This window comes from Coenobita brevimanus, chromosome 78, assembly GCF_032717465.1.
Source record: "Coenobita brevimanus isolate Jiangsu-jjx chromosome 78, ASM3271746v2, whole genome shotgun sequence".
NCBI classification, from domain to species: domain Eukaryota; kingdom Metazoa; phylum Arthropoda; class Malacostraca; order Decapoda; family Coenobitidae; genus Coenobita; species Coenobita brevimanus.
The window spans coordinates 3,820,607-3,838,969 of record NC_137031.1 but is presented as its reverse complement, the minus strand read 5'-3'; positions in this window follow the sequence as shown (position 1 = coordinate 3,838,969).

Genomic DNA, 18,363 nt, shown 5'->3' with positions numbered 1-18,363 from the left:
ATCCCACTCACATAAAGCCTTATTTGCCTTACAACCCAGCAACAATCCTACTCCCTGATGATGCATTCCGTCCTGTCGGCCAGATATCAATAAACGTATACCATCCTCCAAATCCAACTTATCGACTCCAGTCAATCTAGTTTCTGTCAGAGCACAAATATCAAGTCCGTAATTTTGAAAAACCTTCACTAACTCATCGATTTTACGGTCATGATTTAGCGTTCTCACATTCCAGTTACCAATTTTAATTGTATTTTTTGCATTAACAAAGGAATTGGATTGTAATTGAGGCAACCGTGCGATTCTTAGCACCCCCTGCCCATTTAAGGGCTGCACGGGACTGAGGGCCATTATTGTTCTTTCAGAGTCCATCAAGGTTTCTTTGGCAAACTTCCTGAACACCTCGCCATTGTGTTGCAGTCGCAGTAGGCAGCTAACTTGCCTGATTGCCCACACCCGAAAGACCCAGCTATGCTGTAGCCAGTCACGTGCCGGCATGCTTCCCAGCCATTTCAGTCTCAAGGAGTTCCTCTGCCTGAGAAAGCAACCACCCCCCTGCTCCCGAGGGCTTTTGATCGGACTCAGTCTCTCAATTTAAAATTTCTAGAAATCATGCAAAAGCTTTAATAAATCTAGCAAAATCAAACTTTCTTCAAAAGCAAGCATCAATACTACTTAACAACCCTAATGACAACAGAATATTCTGGTCAACTCTTAATTCTTTCCATAATAATTTTAACAAGTCATCTTCCATTCCCCCACTAAAATCTTCAGATGGCTACATTACAAATGACCCACGTGGGAAAGCAGATATTTTTGCCTGTACGTTTGCCAGAAATTCCACCATAGAGGATGCCAGCCAGAATGTCCTAGTACTAGAACTTGACTCTCCCGAAATTGACCCACATAAAATACAGACAAGATACATAAAATCCATTCTAGACAATTTACCTACCAACAAAGCTCCAGGCTCAGATGGAATTCCCCCAATTGTTTTGAAAAAGTGTTCCCCTGAACTTGCCTCTGTTCTAGCTAAATTATTCAGACTATGCATAAGTACTTCTTCATTCCCAAATTCATGGAAAGAAGCCAATATCCACCCAATTCCAAAGGAAGGAAGTTCCTCTGACCCCCTCTGATTACAGACCAATAGCTGTAACATCTTCTCGTGGTAAAGTATTTGAAACTATACTTAATAAGCACATTGTTAAACATCTTGAATCCAACAACTTAATTAGTGATAGACAATATGGTTTCCGCCACGAAAGATCCACCATTGACATAATCACCTAACTCATACCATCCATCAATCAACTGACCTCCATGGAGAAACTCATGCACTAGCCCTTGATATTTCTAAAGCTTTTGATAGAGTATGGCACCGTTCCCTGTTGTCCGAGCTTCCTTGCTATGGTCTAACGTCTTTTGTTCCTTTGATTTCCTCATATCGTAGTGACAGGAAAATAAGAGTAAAAGTAGATGATGTATGTTCCAATTTCCACTCATTTAACGCCGGCGTGCCGCAGGGGTCAGTTCTGGCGCCGACCCTATTCCTAATTCACATTAATGATCTCTTATCTGTCACCCACAATCTCATCCACTCATATGCAAATGACTCAACACTACATAGTTCATTCACAATCTGACACCCATTTACAAAGTCTTATATCTCTACCTCTCAACTCAGTACAGCCATCTCCATAAATCGAGACCTATCTACGATCAGTGAATGGGGACAAAACAACCTTATCTCATTTAATGCTAGTGAAACTAAATATATACAATTTATTAATAGACAGATATTGCCAGATTCGTACAATACCTTCAGTGCCACTAATATTCCCATCTCCAAAAGTATTGAAATTCTCGGTGTCTCACTTAACACCACCCTCAACTGGACCTCTCATGTTAGATCATTTGCCAAAACCCCCTCAAAGAAACTTGAATTATTGTACAGAGTCCGTAACTTCTTCAGTGACGAGCAGTTAGCTATTATTTATGAGTCACGTGCACTCTCAGCTTGAATATTGCTCACCCTTGTGGAATGGATGTGGAGAGGTTGCATTAAAAGAACTAGACAAAATTGAGAACAAAGCTGTTAGAATTATTAGCAACCCTGCCGTTACAAATAAACTACCTCCCCTACAAGTAAGAAGGAATGTTGCCTCCCTTGCATTATTTTACAGATATTTTTTTGGCAAATGCTCAGACGAAGTTGCGTCCATGGTGCCACCTCTCCACGCCTTTCCTCGTGCTACACGGGCATCTGGTAGCGCTCATGACTGGAATGTCACTCAGCCATATTGCAGAACTTCTGCCTATCAGAATTTTTTCATTCTCCGGACTACATCTCTCTGGAACTCGCTTCCTCAGATTTGTTTCCCTCCAAACTTCAACCTACAGCTGTTCAAGTCTGATTGTTACAGATATTTTATGAAGAGAGGACACCAATAGTCTGGTGTATGGATTTTTTTTTTATTCATTTATTTTTCCATCCTCTGTTCTCTTATTAAAAATAAAAAAAAAAATTTAAAAAATTTCCAGTCTTTCAAACACAGTGTCCAGGAGTCTTGAAATGAACGGATCTTGAATTTGGCTCTCTTTGGTATTGTTTTTGCTTTTTTCTTGGAAGGAACGGTATATTGCGGGGTCCTGGCCTTGGTTGCTTCTTTCTTGGATTATATATATATATATATATATATATATATATATATATATATATATATATATATATATATATATATGTATGTATGTATGTATAGTTGCCTCGCCTTCACTTCATGCAGTGCATTCCCTACTTTCCTCAGAAGTCGGTTTGCCACATTTGATACACACACGTCTTTGCCTTACACTCCAATCCCACATATTATTTTTGGTACAACGGACGATTACATTCAGCTAAGGAGAATTTTTTCGAGGTGTAGTGGTTTGCATACCACGATAGGCTTTTCCAAAGACACAGTCGACGGGGGAGGGGGAAGAACAGAATATAAAATGGTCCAGTGATTATGTTATACCAGTACCTATTCTGCTTCTTGACGTTACAGCCGTATTGGTGCTTTTCTTCTGCGTAACCTTTGGGCGTTTGGTGGTGTCGACCCTTATAGGGCAAGAGCAAATTTTTTTCTCATAATCAGAAAAGCATACACGATTTTCATTTTCTGGAGTTAATGGTGAGCTGCATGTTTGCGTGGGTGCCGCTGTGCTGATGTGTGTGTGTGTGTGTGTGTGTGTACCGAGGTGAAGGGATGGGACTTACACACACACACACACACACACACACACACACACACACACACACACACACACACACACACACACACACACACACACACACACACACACACACACACACACACACACACACACACGATTAACTTTTGGGACCGATCCGGATCGTATTACAGATTCTGGATCCGGAAAACACTTTTTGCGAAACCCTAATTATTGATGAGACAACCTAACCCATGAAGAGTGGTTTGGAAATTATGCGCCCATGCCAGAGAGATACGCTCCACTGAGTGACCCTCTAATTATTATTATCATTGTTATTATTACGATTATTATTATTATTATTATTATTACTATTATTTTTATTACTCTTATTATTATTGGCAGTATATAGTTTTATTTCTGTTATTATTGGCAGTAGTGGTAGTAGTAGTAGTAGTAGTAGTAATAGTAGTAGTTGTAGTAGTAGCAACAGCAGCAGCAGCAGCAGCAGCAGCAGTAGTAGTAGTAGTAGTAGTAGTAGTAGTAGTAGTAGTAGTAATAGTTGTTGTTGTTGTTGTTGTTGATGATGTTCAATATCCTCGGTTATTCCGATTAAGTAGACCCATCAACCACTGACAAGAAACAGCCCCTGCAGGGCTAACCAACTTCTTTGTCCCCTTGGGGTATAGAACGCTCCACCACAGCCAGACGCTTGAAAGAGTGTGAAGGTTTGGTTCCCGGATGTTCTCCGCCTTTGCGTCTCCAACCAGTTAACAGGGACACTATAGTAGACTCCACATCACCCCGATATGTTGTTATATGGTGAACACCCACCGTTGTAAGTGATTCCCTGCGATACAGGGAATCATTAGGCTTGTCACCCAGTGTAGTGCCATGTTATGTGGAAAGAAGATGGATAAAGCTACAGGAAGAATGGGAGAAGGAAGTGAAGAGTGCAAACGCAGAAGCCTAATGATAAAGCTGAATGAAGAAGTAAACAGCTCCACATTAAGTGTTTGGATGATGTTCATTACCTCCTACCACTAGTAGAAGCAGTTGTAACTGAAACCCAAGCTTTTTCCCAACGTGAACCCAGTGAAGTACAGGCTGAAAGTGTCCCTCTGTAGTCCATCGTCCTTCTTAGGGGTATAGGTGGGAGTTGAGGGATTTTTGAATAACTAGGCAGGAGAGCCGACAAATTGTATTGTCACCGTGAGAAGGCGTCCCTTTCCAGGACCCTAGTTAAAATGGACAGAGTATATACATGACTGATGGATTCCGCAATGTAACAATTCGTACGTCAAATTTCCGTACAGAATGAGGCCAATGTTAATGAGGGATCGTGGAAAATATGTAGGTAATGTTTGACTGTCTAATACAAGCATCCAGATACCTATTTCCTGTGCACCAGCAGAGCTAAGGATGAAAGTCTGCTATGCTGTCTTCGTGACACTCATACCACAATAATTTTTAAAACTGCAGACTTTCCGATTATCTTTCTGAGGATGTAAAATTATATTTTTATATTTATGCATGTCTGGTATTATTAATTGAGATAATGTTCTTGTTGCAGTTATTGTTGTTGTTGTTGTTGTTGTCGTCGTCCCTGGCTCATGTGAAAGTGAATCCAGTGAACTGTGGTTATAAGTTGGCCTTCTGCTGTCCACCATCTTCCTATGGGGGAGGGGGGAAAGGGAAATACCTGGAGGACGTTTGATAGCCGAGCAGTGGAGTGGCCTGGTTGTGTCTGTGCCACCACATGAAGGCGTCCCTCCCCAGCACGTGAAATAATACGAGGCAGTAATGCATTTAATTTACCCAGTATCGTTGAAGCAATTAGTGGTGGGAGTCATACCATCAGTACTGACGCCTGTGCAGCTGTGACAATCACCAGGTCAACCGTATAATGTGTGGGATGTATAGCTGTCTGGCACTGCTGATGTCACGCCCACCGGCCAACCCACACAGTTACGCCTTTCCTGATAATGCGATGTCATCTACCTTATTTGAGGAGGGATTTCCAGGATTCCACTATACCGTGAACACACACACACACACACACACACACACTCACACACACACGTTCTTGCGTGAGCGCGCGACAGAGTTGGGATAGTAATCGCTAGTGAGAAAAATGTAACGAATATGATGGGGTAAACTTAGAAGAGAGAACAGAAAGAAACAAAGATGTGTAAGAAAGAGAACGTATGAGAGGATTGAGTATAGCCGCTGCGGTGACAACATGGGTAAATGTATAGAAAACGAAGTAAAGAATACACACACACACACACACACACACACACACATATATATATATATATATATATATATATATATATATATATATATATATATATATATATATATATATATATATATATATATATATATATATATATATATGAACAGATAGATAAGTATGGGTATTGACTGAAAAATACATAGAGTTAGATATTAATAGATAAACAGAAATAGATAGATATAGATAGGTAGAGATAGATAAGTAGATAGACAAATAGATAGATATCTCGTCAGAAAAGAGACAACCAGTGCTATCACAGGACAATTTTGTTCAGCTTGAGGGAGATCTTTAGTGAAGCCAATAAATGAAGAATCTATCTGACCCATGTAGTTTTTGCAGTCCCTCTTTACAGTGAATAAGATCGTGGGAATGTAGCAGGAAATTTTTGAAAATGCGTCATAGGATTTAAAGGGGTTAATTAAGAAACATGTGCGAGCATATATATATCGGCCTTAGGAAGCAGTGCAAGAAGACACGAACAAACAACTGAACAGTGGAAAATAACAGCAAGGCAAGCTAGGAAATGTACTTAAAAAAAAAAAAAAAAAAAAAAAAAACGGAATGCGGAAGAAAACTTTGTGAGTGAAACATTGACGGGGTTACTGGAAAATATATATACCTAAAGCGACACAAAAGCTGCCGTCAAATTGAAGCAGTGGGTGAGGCGAGGTGGGGGTAAAATTTCCGTGAAATATAGAGTCCGGCACAAGGTGGGTAAGGCCTCTGGCAATATACCGGAATGTCTCTAATAAACTCTTGCTCCACCAGTTCTGTATCTCCTTTCCAATAGCGCGCGCGCGTACGTGTGTGTGTGTGTGTGTGTGTGTGTGTGTGTGTGTGTGTGTTCTCCTGGACCCTGACAACAATCACTCCTGGACCCTTACAATAGCTACCCCTTGACCGTTATGCCAGCCGCCCTGGATCTTTATAATAGCCCCTGGACCCTTGTAACAGGTGGACCCTTACAACAGCCACCCTGGACTCTTACAACAGCCACCCTGGACTCTTACAACAGCCACACCTGGACTCTTACAACAGCTACTCCTGGACTCTTACAACAGCCATTCCTGGACTCACACCAGCCACCTTGGACTCTTAAAACAGCCACTCCTGGACTCTTAAACAGCCACCATGGGCTCTTACAACAGTCACTCTTAATTGGACGCTTATAACAACCACTCCTGGACCCTTACGACAGCCACTACTGGATCCTTACAACAGCCATTCCTGGACCCTTAAAACAGCCATTCCTGGCACGTACAACAGCCATTCCTGGATCCTTACAACAACCACTCCTGGACTCTGACAACAGCCAATCCTGAATGCTTACAACAACCACTCCCGGACCCTTATAACAGCCACTCCTTGACCATGACAACCGCCACTTCTGGACCTAACCCACCTGGAGTACGGCCCCTACCTGCAATGTCTGTCTCACCAGCTCCTTCACCATCCCCATCTAAGATGTGTCAGATAATCTGCCAGAGAGTAAAAACGACTCACTGCTGAGAAGTCTGACTCCTGGAAATTGACTTTGTGTATGTGGCGAAACTGACTCGGTGTAGCATTTTGTACTCTGATCACTTTAACTAGGCGTTAAATTGCCATCCCTCCTTCATGAATACTGATCTATAATAAATTACATAGGAAAACATTGCGTTAGTTACGAAAAAGTGCTAAGGAAAGTATTTGGAACCATAGTGTAGTCCTATTCTGCCAATGAGTTACTAGAAATAGGCTGCAAAAGGACGGAAATCTCCGACATGTAATGGTGAAGGAACTATATGCGGCTTATGAAGCCTCATAGCACCTCCTCCTAGATGATTTCTTTTATAATACCTTACCAAGCACTCGTATGCCGTTTTTATCTTTTTAATATCAACCACGGCCAAGTATACCAGGTCAGCCAACGCGCAGGTCTTTAGGAAGATGGAAGAGGTCATGACGCCACGCTCGCCACTCGTTTAGCTGAGTGTTTCCCGCTACCAGTCCAGGCATAGAACTGTGAGGTTACTCTCATGTTATTTTTCGTCTGTGTCTTATGTTCATGTAATCCTAAAAAAATGTCAAGTAACTTCTATATATGGTTGTTTTAACACTATAGCAAGTCTAAGACAAAAAGAACACAAGTATTTTAGTTTTCCAAGGCAGAAAGCATACAGAGGGAAGTGAATAAATGCCTGCCGTCGTGTAAACAGTGGATCCAGACAATGCACTCATTTGCTCAATATGCTTCACTGAAAATGTTTTCATAGATGACATGAAATACCTATTGAAAGGCCGAAGAACCAACGAGCACTGAAGAAGGAAGCTGTCTCATCTTTCCTTTTCCCAGATATTTTCTTTAACATTGGACTGTTCTACAGTATATAATTATTTCGCCTGTGTGTGATGGTAAAGAGTTGTGTGTATGTGAGGGTACAGGAATATGTAGTGGGGCAAAGCTGTGTGCGTGAGTCTGCAGCGTTTTTTGTGATGGAATAGCATTATGTATGAAGGTACGGCATTATTTGTGAAGATACAGCAAGAGCTGTGTGTGTGTGTGTGTGTGTGTGTGTGTGTGTGTGTGTGTGTGTGTGTGTGTGTGTGTGTGTGTGTGTGTGTGTGTGTGGAGAGAGCAATATATAATGGGACAGAGCTTTGTGTGTGAGGCTGTAGCATTATTTGTGAAGGTACAGCATTATGTGTGCGGGTATGGCTTTATTTGTGAAGGAACGACAAAAGATGTGTTTATGTGTGGGTATGTGTGTGGGTAAAACATCATTTATGAAGGTACAACATTATGTGTGTTGATATTACGTTATTTGTGTTGGTCCATAACATCTGTGCAGGCATACCATTGTTTGCAAGGGTACAGTATTGATTGGCTGATATATGTCATGTTTATTGAAGAACTGATTATTTATCGTATGAAAAGACTTATCAAGTGGCGTAATGTCTGATTTATTATTGTTCAGCTACCAGGGTACCAGAAGTGTTGAATGGACGATCTGAAAGAGCAGTGAAACAAGGACTATAGAAAACCTTTACATAGATGTTAAATGGCTCTGTTGCCGAAGTAGATGATAACACAAGTAAAACAAACTGAAATGAAATAGAACCAGTAATCCAGTAGCTGATGGAGGATGTAGTTGCAGATGTCATATTATAGTCGTGATGTCACTCTCTGATTGGAGCTGCCAGCATGTGCTATCCAACCTACTGCCTCTTATATTCTTAGGTTCTTATCTGCCCATTACTACTGTAGATGCTGAATAATATCCGCCGTAGAAAAAAATGAAGGAAATTTAACAAACAACACATAAACAAAACAAACCTATGTATAAAAACAGTGCTGGAAAAATGTAGCTGGGGGTTGACGGGCTCCTGAGTCAGTGGGAGCGTGACTTTATGCGCAGAGGCTTCGGGGCCTTAATATCAACACAGTTGGAAGCAATGATAAAAACGAGGTGCAATGTGCAAAATAAATTGCTAACGAAAAAGTATGACGGAGTCGCGGAAGCTGTTCTGAATACGTCTCTGTGTGATGGTCAACGCTATACATACTCGTATTTGTCTGAACTAACTGAGCTGATGCGATGCCAAGGGTCAGGCTTGTCTGTTCTGGCCTAATGTCTTGCTGAAATACTACTGCTGATAGCAAGAGTGTTGTAGGAACTTCATGTGTAAGTCTTGGGAGTGAGTCATGAGTGAACAAGTGTATGCCTTGGGAGTGAGTAAGGAGTGAACAAGTGTATGCCTTGGGGGTGAGTCATGAGTGATCAGGTGTATGCCTTGGGAATGAGTCATGAGTGAACAAATGTCAGTCTTGGGAATGAGTCAGGAGTGACCAACTGTAAGTCTGGAAGTGAGTCATAATTTTAAGTGGAGGTCTTGGGAATGAATCATGTGTGCGCAAGTGTAATTCCGGAAGTGAGTCATATGTGAACAGGGGCAAGTCTTGAAAATGAGTCATGAGAAAAGTACAGCTCCCATAACCATGGTGAGTCTTGCCAGTGTTTCCTCCCTGGCTGAGTGTGAATTTGTACTGAGACTGCTGAGGCCTGTGACCCGTAACGTAACGTAATGTAAGCCGGCCAACACAACGAACCTGCCACAGTCATGTTTATTCCCTCACCTTTAATCCCAGCAGTCTCTCCCTCCCACACGGCTGCCCGGCACCTGGGTTGTTATAGTAAAGCGTGCCATCAAAGGTCTCTGGCGCTCAGTAGTCGCTTTAATTCTAGCAAAACTTATTGTGACTATTGCGGAAACGTCTTCGTTCCAAAGAAGTGTTTTCTAAATTATACGAATAAACGTATAAATTTACCGTGCCTTAAAAATGCAGAAAGGGGACTAACTTTTCTGAAATGAAACGCGCTTCCGTATGAACGACACTTACTGTGTGCAATCTGACTTAAACCTAAAAGTAATTTACTACACGATCACAACATTAGTGTGTTCTGGAATACGTCGACAGCAACGAAGAAGAGGTGGAGGTAGGAAGGAAGAGAATTTATCTTTGTAATAATTTGGTAGGAGGAGGTAGAGGAGGTGGTGGAGGAAGAGGAGGAGGAGGAGGAGGAGGAGGAGGAGGAAGGATAGAAATGTGATGTGCTGGGAAAAGAAAGTAGACATGTAATCCGGGTAAACTAGGACAAAGTTGAACTAAGTTGTAATGAACTTTTATGGATAGGGTTATTGACAGGAGTTGGACTAATTGATACAACATCATACTACTGAGTTTACGATCTGAACAACATACCAAACATCCTCATGATCATCTACATTGCAGGCAACCACGGGATAAGTGTAATGATATTCGTCAGCACATTTGTCTCCACCTTTAGTAGTAACAATATACATAATATTTATATCGTGCTCAGAAGAATAATAATTGTAAAAAGTACTAAAGCAATACAGGGAACAGCAATGGTACAGCTGAATTTAGAAGTTCCTTGTACAGAAGTCTTAGCTATCAGACTTTGTAGGCAGGGAGGAAATCTTAAGCTGCAGGAAAGTTCGATTTTTCTTCATATTCTCATCGGCGAACGAGGCTCCCTGACGGCACTTCCAAGACTTGTTTTACTTTTTGTACATTATTATCCTCTACTGAGTTCTTAAATTCGTTCTGATATCACCATACAAAGATAACGAAAACAATTACTTTAGATTACTCAGCCATATCCAAAAAATAAATAAAAACATCAATTTGGTAAGGAACAGGTGTTAGGAGGCATCCTTTCAAGCCATTCAGGTGAACTGAGGATGACTTATTGACACTCATAAGCTTTTGCCACATCGTTTACATTGTTCCACTCACTATACCAAAGATCTGTGAATTCAACGGTACAGTATGTGCTCTTCCTTGCCATTGGCCAAATATTGAGAGCCTCAGAAGACAGCTTTTGACACCTGCAGTCCTTATGCATTCGCAACATTTTCAGTTTAGAAAACTCTTTCAGGTATCGTAGTAATAATAGAAGTAGTAGTAGTAGTAGTAGCAGCAGTTGTTGTAGTAGTAGTAGTAGTAGTAGAAATAACAATAATAATCATGGTAGTAAAAATAACAACAATAATAATAATAATAATAATAATAATAATAATAATAATAATAATCTATCTATCTATCTATATACCTAGGCTGCTTCCCCCAAGGAAAGGGAGGTAGCGGAGACAGGACGACACACTCCCCATTTACTCATCCATTTAAACACATTCATTCGCATCTTAGCCCCAAAGGGGAGAACGGACAGATCCTCACCACACCACACCGCACAAGGGTCAACTGCGTAATGCAATCAGTGACATCCGCAGCAGGGCCCGACAGCAGAGCTGGTTTACCCCTGCCACATCATAACAGACTCATCCCCTTACCCGCACCTGACCTGACTAGCTGATCAGACCAAATGCGGGAGAATAAATGCGGGAGAATATCCCCTCAGGGCTGCGTCATCACTTATTCATTCACAATTTCTCTCCATTTATTTATGTCACGCACAGCCATTCTTCCTTGCTCAACAGACATCCCTCTCGCATCCAGCGCTCTCTTCACACTGTCCATCCATCCTATTCGTGGTCTTCCTCTCAGCCTTACACCTCTCACATCAGATCTAGTTATCTTTTTCACCAATCGCTCATTATCCATTCTCTCCATATGCCCAAACCATTGCAACACCCTCTGCTCAACTCTACCAGCCATCTCCAGAACAACTCCAGTTCTCCTTCGCACTTCATCATTTCGCACTCGATCCATACGCGTCACTCCACACATACTCTTCAGACACCTCATCTCCATTACATTCAAACTTTTCCTCTCTGCTACACCAATATTCCATGTTTCAGCCCCATATAACGCAGTCGGTACCACAACACCCTCATACAGCCTTCTCTTTACATCCATTCTAAGCGAACGACATCTAAACACTTTTTTCATTCCTCCCAGCACCTTTCCTACTTCAATTATTCTAAACTTCACTTCTGCATCTATTCTTCCATCCACAGCAACATGTGACCCTAGATATTTAAAACACTCTACCTCCTCAAGCAACTCGCCATTCAAAACTATATTCATTCCCCTACCATCTACCAACCTCGTACACTTCATCACTTTACTCTTATTCTCATTTACTTTCAATTTCCTCCTTTCACACACCCTTCCAAACTCCTCTACCAACTGTCTCAATCTCTCCTCTGAATCAGCCACCAGTGCAGTATCATCTGCAAACAGCAGCTGCTTCAGATTCCACTCTCCACCATCAACATTCACCAGACTCAGACCTCCACCTAAAACTCTTGCATTCACCTCCCTTACAACACCATCCATGTAAATATTAAACAACCAAGGCGTCATCACACATCCCTGTCGCAGCCCCACTCTCACAGGAAACCAATCACTCACAGCATTTCCCACTCTTACACACGCTCTACTATTTACATAAAAACTTTTCACCCCTTTTAGTAACCTACCATCAAGTCCATACAATCTTAAAACAGTCCACAAAGCCTCCCTATCAATCCTATAATACGCTTTCTCTATAATAATAATAATAATAATAATAATAATAATAATATAATAGTGATAATATTAAAAAAATAATAATAATAATAACAATAATAATAATAATAATAATTATAATGATAATAATAATAATAATAATAATAATAATAATAATAATAATAATAATAAAATATAATAGTAATAATAATAATGATAATAATAATAATAGCAGCAGCAGTAGTAGTTGTAGTAGTAGTAGGGGGAGGCGGTGGCTCAATCGGTAGAGAGTTTGCCTGCAGTTCTAACGGACCCGGGTTCAAATCCCGCTGGGGCAGGGAATACCAATACATCAGTCCTGTATGAGACAGCCCTAGCATGTATTCAGTATGGACGGTGGGTGTTAGCGCCGAAGTGGTGACATGTAGAGGTGTATGGTATGTAGGAGGACTACTGGGCCTTGAAAGCAGGCTGTGAAGCCTATGCCCAGAGTCGGCCACATAAAAATAAAAAAAAACTACTACTACTACTACTAATAATAATAAAAATAATAATATTTTCAACATACATATTCATTGCAGCCAGTGACCAAATATACACCAGTCGATAATCTAATATCCTAACTAAAAGGGTCAACAGGCTGACCCTGGCTGCTTCTGTGGAACGCCAACACACTCCCAAGCCTCACACTCCCAACGCTCAAACACACTTCCAAGCCTCACACTCCCAACGCTCAAACACAATTCCAAGCCTCACACTCCCAAGCCTCACACTCCCAAACCTCAAACACACTCCCAAGCCTCACACTCCCAAGCCTCACACTCCCAAGCCTCACACTCCCAAGCCTCACACTCCCAAGCCTCAAACACACTCCCAAGCCTCACACTCCCAAGCCTCACACTCCCAAGCCTCAAACACACTCCCAAGCCTCACACTCCCAAGCCTCACACTCCCAAGCCTCACACTCCCAAGCCTCAAACACACTTCGAAGCCTCACACCCCCAAGCCTCACACTCCCAAGCCTCACACTCAAAAGCCTCAAACTCCTAAGCCTCAAACACACTTCCAAGCCTCAAACACATTTCCATGCCTCAAACACACTCCCAAGCCTCACACTCCCAAGCCTCACACTCCCAAGCCTCAAACACAAACACACTCCCAAGCCTCAAACACACTCCTAAGCCTCAACGAGGCTGGAGCGAAGCACAAGCTTAAGGGGACAGACCGCGTAACCTTTACTCTGCCGAGTTTCGATTCCTTGCGGTTCCTTCACCACAGCGCGCCTAAAGCTACACATGACAGGCAAGAGCTTAGCTTCCCACGCCAGCAGCGTGTGTACCAGAGCGGGCTCCAATTCGAGTCACTTGGACTGAGAGTCGAGTGCCCTATCGTGCTGTAGCCAGAACATAAAATGAAAATGTTCTGTACTAATAAAGTCCTCAGCTAAAGCTGTGTGTAGGATTGTTTGTACAGTAACTACGCTTGTCTTCACTCATGTGGACAATATTGTAACTCACGAGAATATGTGTTTGCACGAGGATATATTTATCTGTCTATCTCTCTACTCTATGTATGCCTGTATATATCTCTATCTATCAATCTATCTATCTATCTATCTATCTATTTATCCATCTATAGATGAGTCGTGTTGTTTGTTTGTTTGTTTGTCTGTCCTTCAATCATGCCCAAACCATGGGCCAGAGAACCCCAAGCCCATATATATTTTGAATCAGGGTGACCCAAGGATGGTATTACGGGGGTCAAAATTCAGATCTGGGTCATTCAAGGTCACTGGTAAAGTGTTCGCCTTTTTGGCCAGGGCAACGCTGAACATCCCTGCAGCCCAATTTTTGGCAGTTCTTAGGGGGTCAATTTTCAGATCTAGGTCATTCGAGGTCACCGGTAAAGTGTACGCCTTTTTGGCCCGGGCAACGCCGGGTACCCCTGCAGCCCAATTTTTGGCATGGAGACTCAAGTGGCCTCTAGTTCGGACATAGGCTATATAAGATTGGCCTCCGAGACATTTGAGGTCACTGGTAGGAGGTCAATTGAGGTCACTGGCAATACACTCTCGAACGACTAGACCCAGAAGCCCAATTTTTGGCATGGAGACTCACATGACTTACAGTTCGGACATAGGCTATGTAAGATTGACCTCCGAGGGCATTTGAAGTCACCAGTCGGTCATTTGAGGTCACTGGTAATAGGCAACAAGTGCTCACAAATACTGTGCACTAGCCTGCGAAAACTGAAATAGAAAGTTCTTGGACCTCTTATAATCCCTCTTCAAAAGCGTAAGAGGTACATGGTCTTTCTGGAGTAGAAAGAAAGATTGAACTAGAATAAATAGGATTAGAGTGTTCACCTATTTGGCCCAGCAATGCCGGGTATCTGTGCTAATCTGTTTATATATGTTAGCTCTTCTCTCTGATGAAGTAATTGTTACTATATTCTTCGTTGTCTCCAGATGATCTCTTCAGTACAGGGAGGATCCCTTATAGTGAGGGGACTAAAACCAGTAATCAAATAATGTACTTAATATTTATTTTTGGTGTATCCAAACTATTTTATGAAACTTAAGACAATGTAATTGGAGGCTTTATAATAATTACAGCCTTCATTCATCCCTTAACTGCTGAAGGTCCTTCCTGATGTAAATAATATCGTACTGTGGTAGGAATAAAAAGTGAAAAGTTAGTCATCGGCCTGAAGGGATAAAGGCTTTATCTTAAAAGTCTTTCCTAAAGTGAAAAGAATCGTCTATAGATAGCAAGAAGAGAATTAAAACGCATCGGGCTGAAGGGGTTAATATTCTATACAAATTTAATGGACAAGCAACACCTTCATATTCACAAGTCTGCCCGTCGAAGTAACTCCCAATTATTATTATTATTATTATTATTATTATTATTATTATTATTATTATTATTATTTGTGGTGGGGGCTCACTATGAGAGTTTAACTCCGGAAATAAATCCTAATTAAGCCATGGCACGCACCTCGAAAGAGCGTGCCATGGCTTATTTAACATTTTACTATCGTGTGTAGAAACTAGCATTTAAAAATACTCCAAGTGCATGAGCACGTAGGAATGGTTCTCGTATAAACAAAAAAAGAAAAAAAAAAGAAAACGAAAAAACGATTAGGTCGACCGTCAAAGAGGGATAAAGAAACAGGTGTAGACAACACAGGATTGGACGGGATGGACTGTGAAGTTGGTGGACGATGGGCTGCAGTAGGAGAATATACCCTTGAAAATGAGTGTTATAGAATTAGTGATCAGAGTACAATGTAGAGTTATTCTAAACCTTCCTGGAAGAATGAGATGTCGGGGGGAGGGTGTGAAGAGGGTAAAGAAATGGATGTGAGAGATAAAGAAATAGGTGGGATAAGCTGCAGTTGTTGTGGAATGGAGAAGGCCATGAGAGTACGCCTTGTGAAAGTGGGTGTTGTAGGATGAATAGTTTTCAGGATCTGAAGGTTCCTGAAAATTTCTCCAGGAACAAAAATATGAACAAGGCAAGTTCGCATTGCTTTTATTTACCCAGCATCTTCCAGCACAATAAAGATGGTTTCACTTACAGATGCAGTACAGAACTACAATAGTTTGGTAATTGTAATATGGAGGACAAGTGGTCTGCTGTCCGAAAGGATGCTATAGTCGCGGCGCACGACTCTGATGTCATTAGCGTATCCTGGCAACCTAACATTCAAACGTGCGACCGATTTCGTATCATATTATACACGAATCATACCGTTATGCACGAACATATTATTCACGAATCACATACGTCTCTCACACGAAATCAGACGCACTTTTGAACAGTAAGTTGCCAGGGCACGATAATAACAACCTCAGAGTCGCACGCCGCGACTATAGTTCGATCCCAAGCTGGTTCAGAGCAAGATTGAGAGACCTACAGGTTAGCTCAGTTCGCGCCTAAAACGCGACCTTTCATGCATATGACGTCATATGGCCCCCTCCGCCCGCGTGAACTGCACAGATTAAGGCGGGAAATTCATCGTCACTCGAGTAAACACCTGATTTGGTCTTCACAGGGAACAGTTACAGTGAAGTATGCCGAGTAATTGTTGTGGTGTTTGGCTGTAACTCCAGTTACAAAAAATAAAGAAGCCAGTACTTTCCACCATTTCCCAACAATTGATGATATAAGAAGCAAGTGGGTTCATCTCTGTAAGAGAGGTGACAGAATTGATCCAAACACGGCACGGATATGCAGTCTACACTTCGAAGATTCTGCATGTCAGAGAAATCTTCAGTACGAGCTGCTCGGCCTTCCACTACCAAAAGGCCGTGTAAGGTTAAAGGATTATGCGGTTCCAACCCTTCTGCTGCCACTGTCAAATCACGGTAAACCTGCTTGATGTCCCTGACTTTTTATTTTTTGTTAGTCTACCGGTATATTGGTTAGGCTATTGGTGTATTTGTCTACAGGTATTTTAGGTAGCCTGATAGTATATTAACTAGCCTACCAGTGCAAGGTTCATGAGGATATAATTTGATATGAAGACTGTATTGGTGGAAAAGGTGTTGAAGTAAGGTACTGTAGATGGGCAGTGCAATGGCATATTTTTTTTAATGTTAACCTGGGTACTACCAAATTATTCTCCTTAGCAAAGCTCTGCACTTAATGAAGGGGTGATTGAAGACTGTAACTAATTCCTCAAGTTTGAAAAGTCTATCATGTGAACGACTACAAATATGGAATAGAAGATATGCTACTGTAGTGAAGGTGTTAATGTAGAAGCAATGTATACTCAAGAGAGGGAGAGGTGAGCTGTGCGAATGGTGATACTGTACCCATAGCCCAAAACTGAAATTGGGTTACTGTTTAGCAAAAAAAAAAATGACTACTATGAGATGCATTTTGTTAGTAAAGGCAAGTTATTTCAGAAAGTATACAGAATTACAGTTCAGGTTACAAAAAGTTCATTTACTGTCTCTGTCTTTCAGCTTTAAATTTTTAAAACTGATTTACTGAACACTTCATTGCTGTGTCATTAAAGTAAACTAATAGTCTTGGTAGCTTTTCACAACACTAAAAAAAGTACCAATGCACATTTCATTTAAAATAATCTGACACTACAGATAATGAAAATGGCATGATACTACAACATTACATTTGCTGCTCATTTTTCATGAGAATGTATATTGATAGCTCCTAACATTACTGTAATCCCAGTGTATGCAGCACAGTACACTATAATAAGAACTGATATTACTGCACAGGTATTCATTTTCACATAAATACTGATTAATCTTCTTGAGGGCACTCGAAATATTTGTATTCCCGATCATATTTTACCACGAAACAGTTGGATTTTTGGATTGGCTCTTATACTATTAGAAAGCTGAGACTTTGTAGAACACGAAGAAAGGTAAATGAAAGCGATATTCCATAAAATAATATTATTCTGACGAGCAAGAATTTATGCCAGACTCGACCGAAAGCCTGTGAGATGTCAAGTGCAATGGCAAAGCTTTTGCCAAAGTCCCGAGAGGAGGATGACCAGCAGTGTGAAAGGTAGGAGAGAAGGTCCCCAGTGGAGCGTCCCTGACGGAACTCATACTGATGATCAGAAAGAAAGTTGTGACAGGAAAGATGCTTTGAAATTTTTCTGTTAAGAATAGACTCGAAAACTTTTGAGACAGGATGTTAAAGCAGTTGGACGATAGTTAGAGGGTTGGGAATAGTCACTCTTCTTTGGGACTGGCTGAATGAGAGTATACTTCCAGCAAGAAGGAAAGGTACAAGTTTAAAGACAAAGGCGAAAGAGTTTACCTAGGCAGGGTGTAAGCACAGATGCACAGTTCTTGAGGACAACAGGAGGGACTCCATCAGGCCCATAT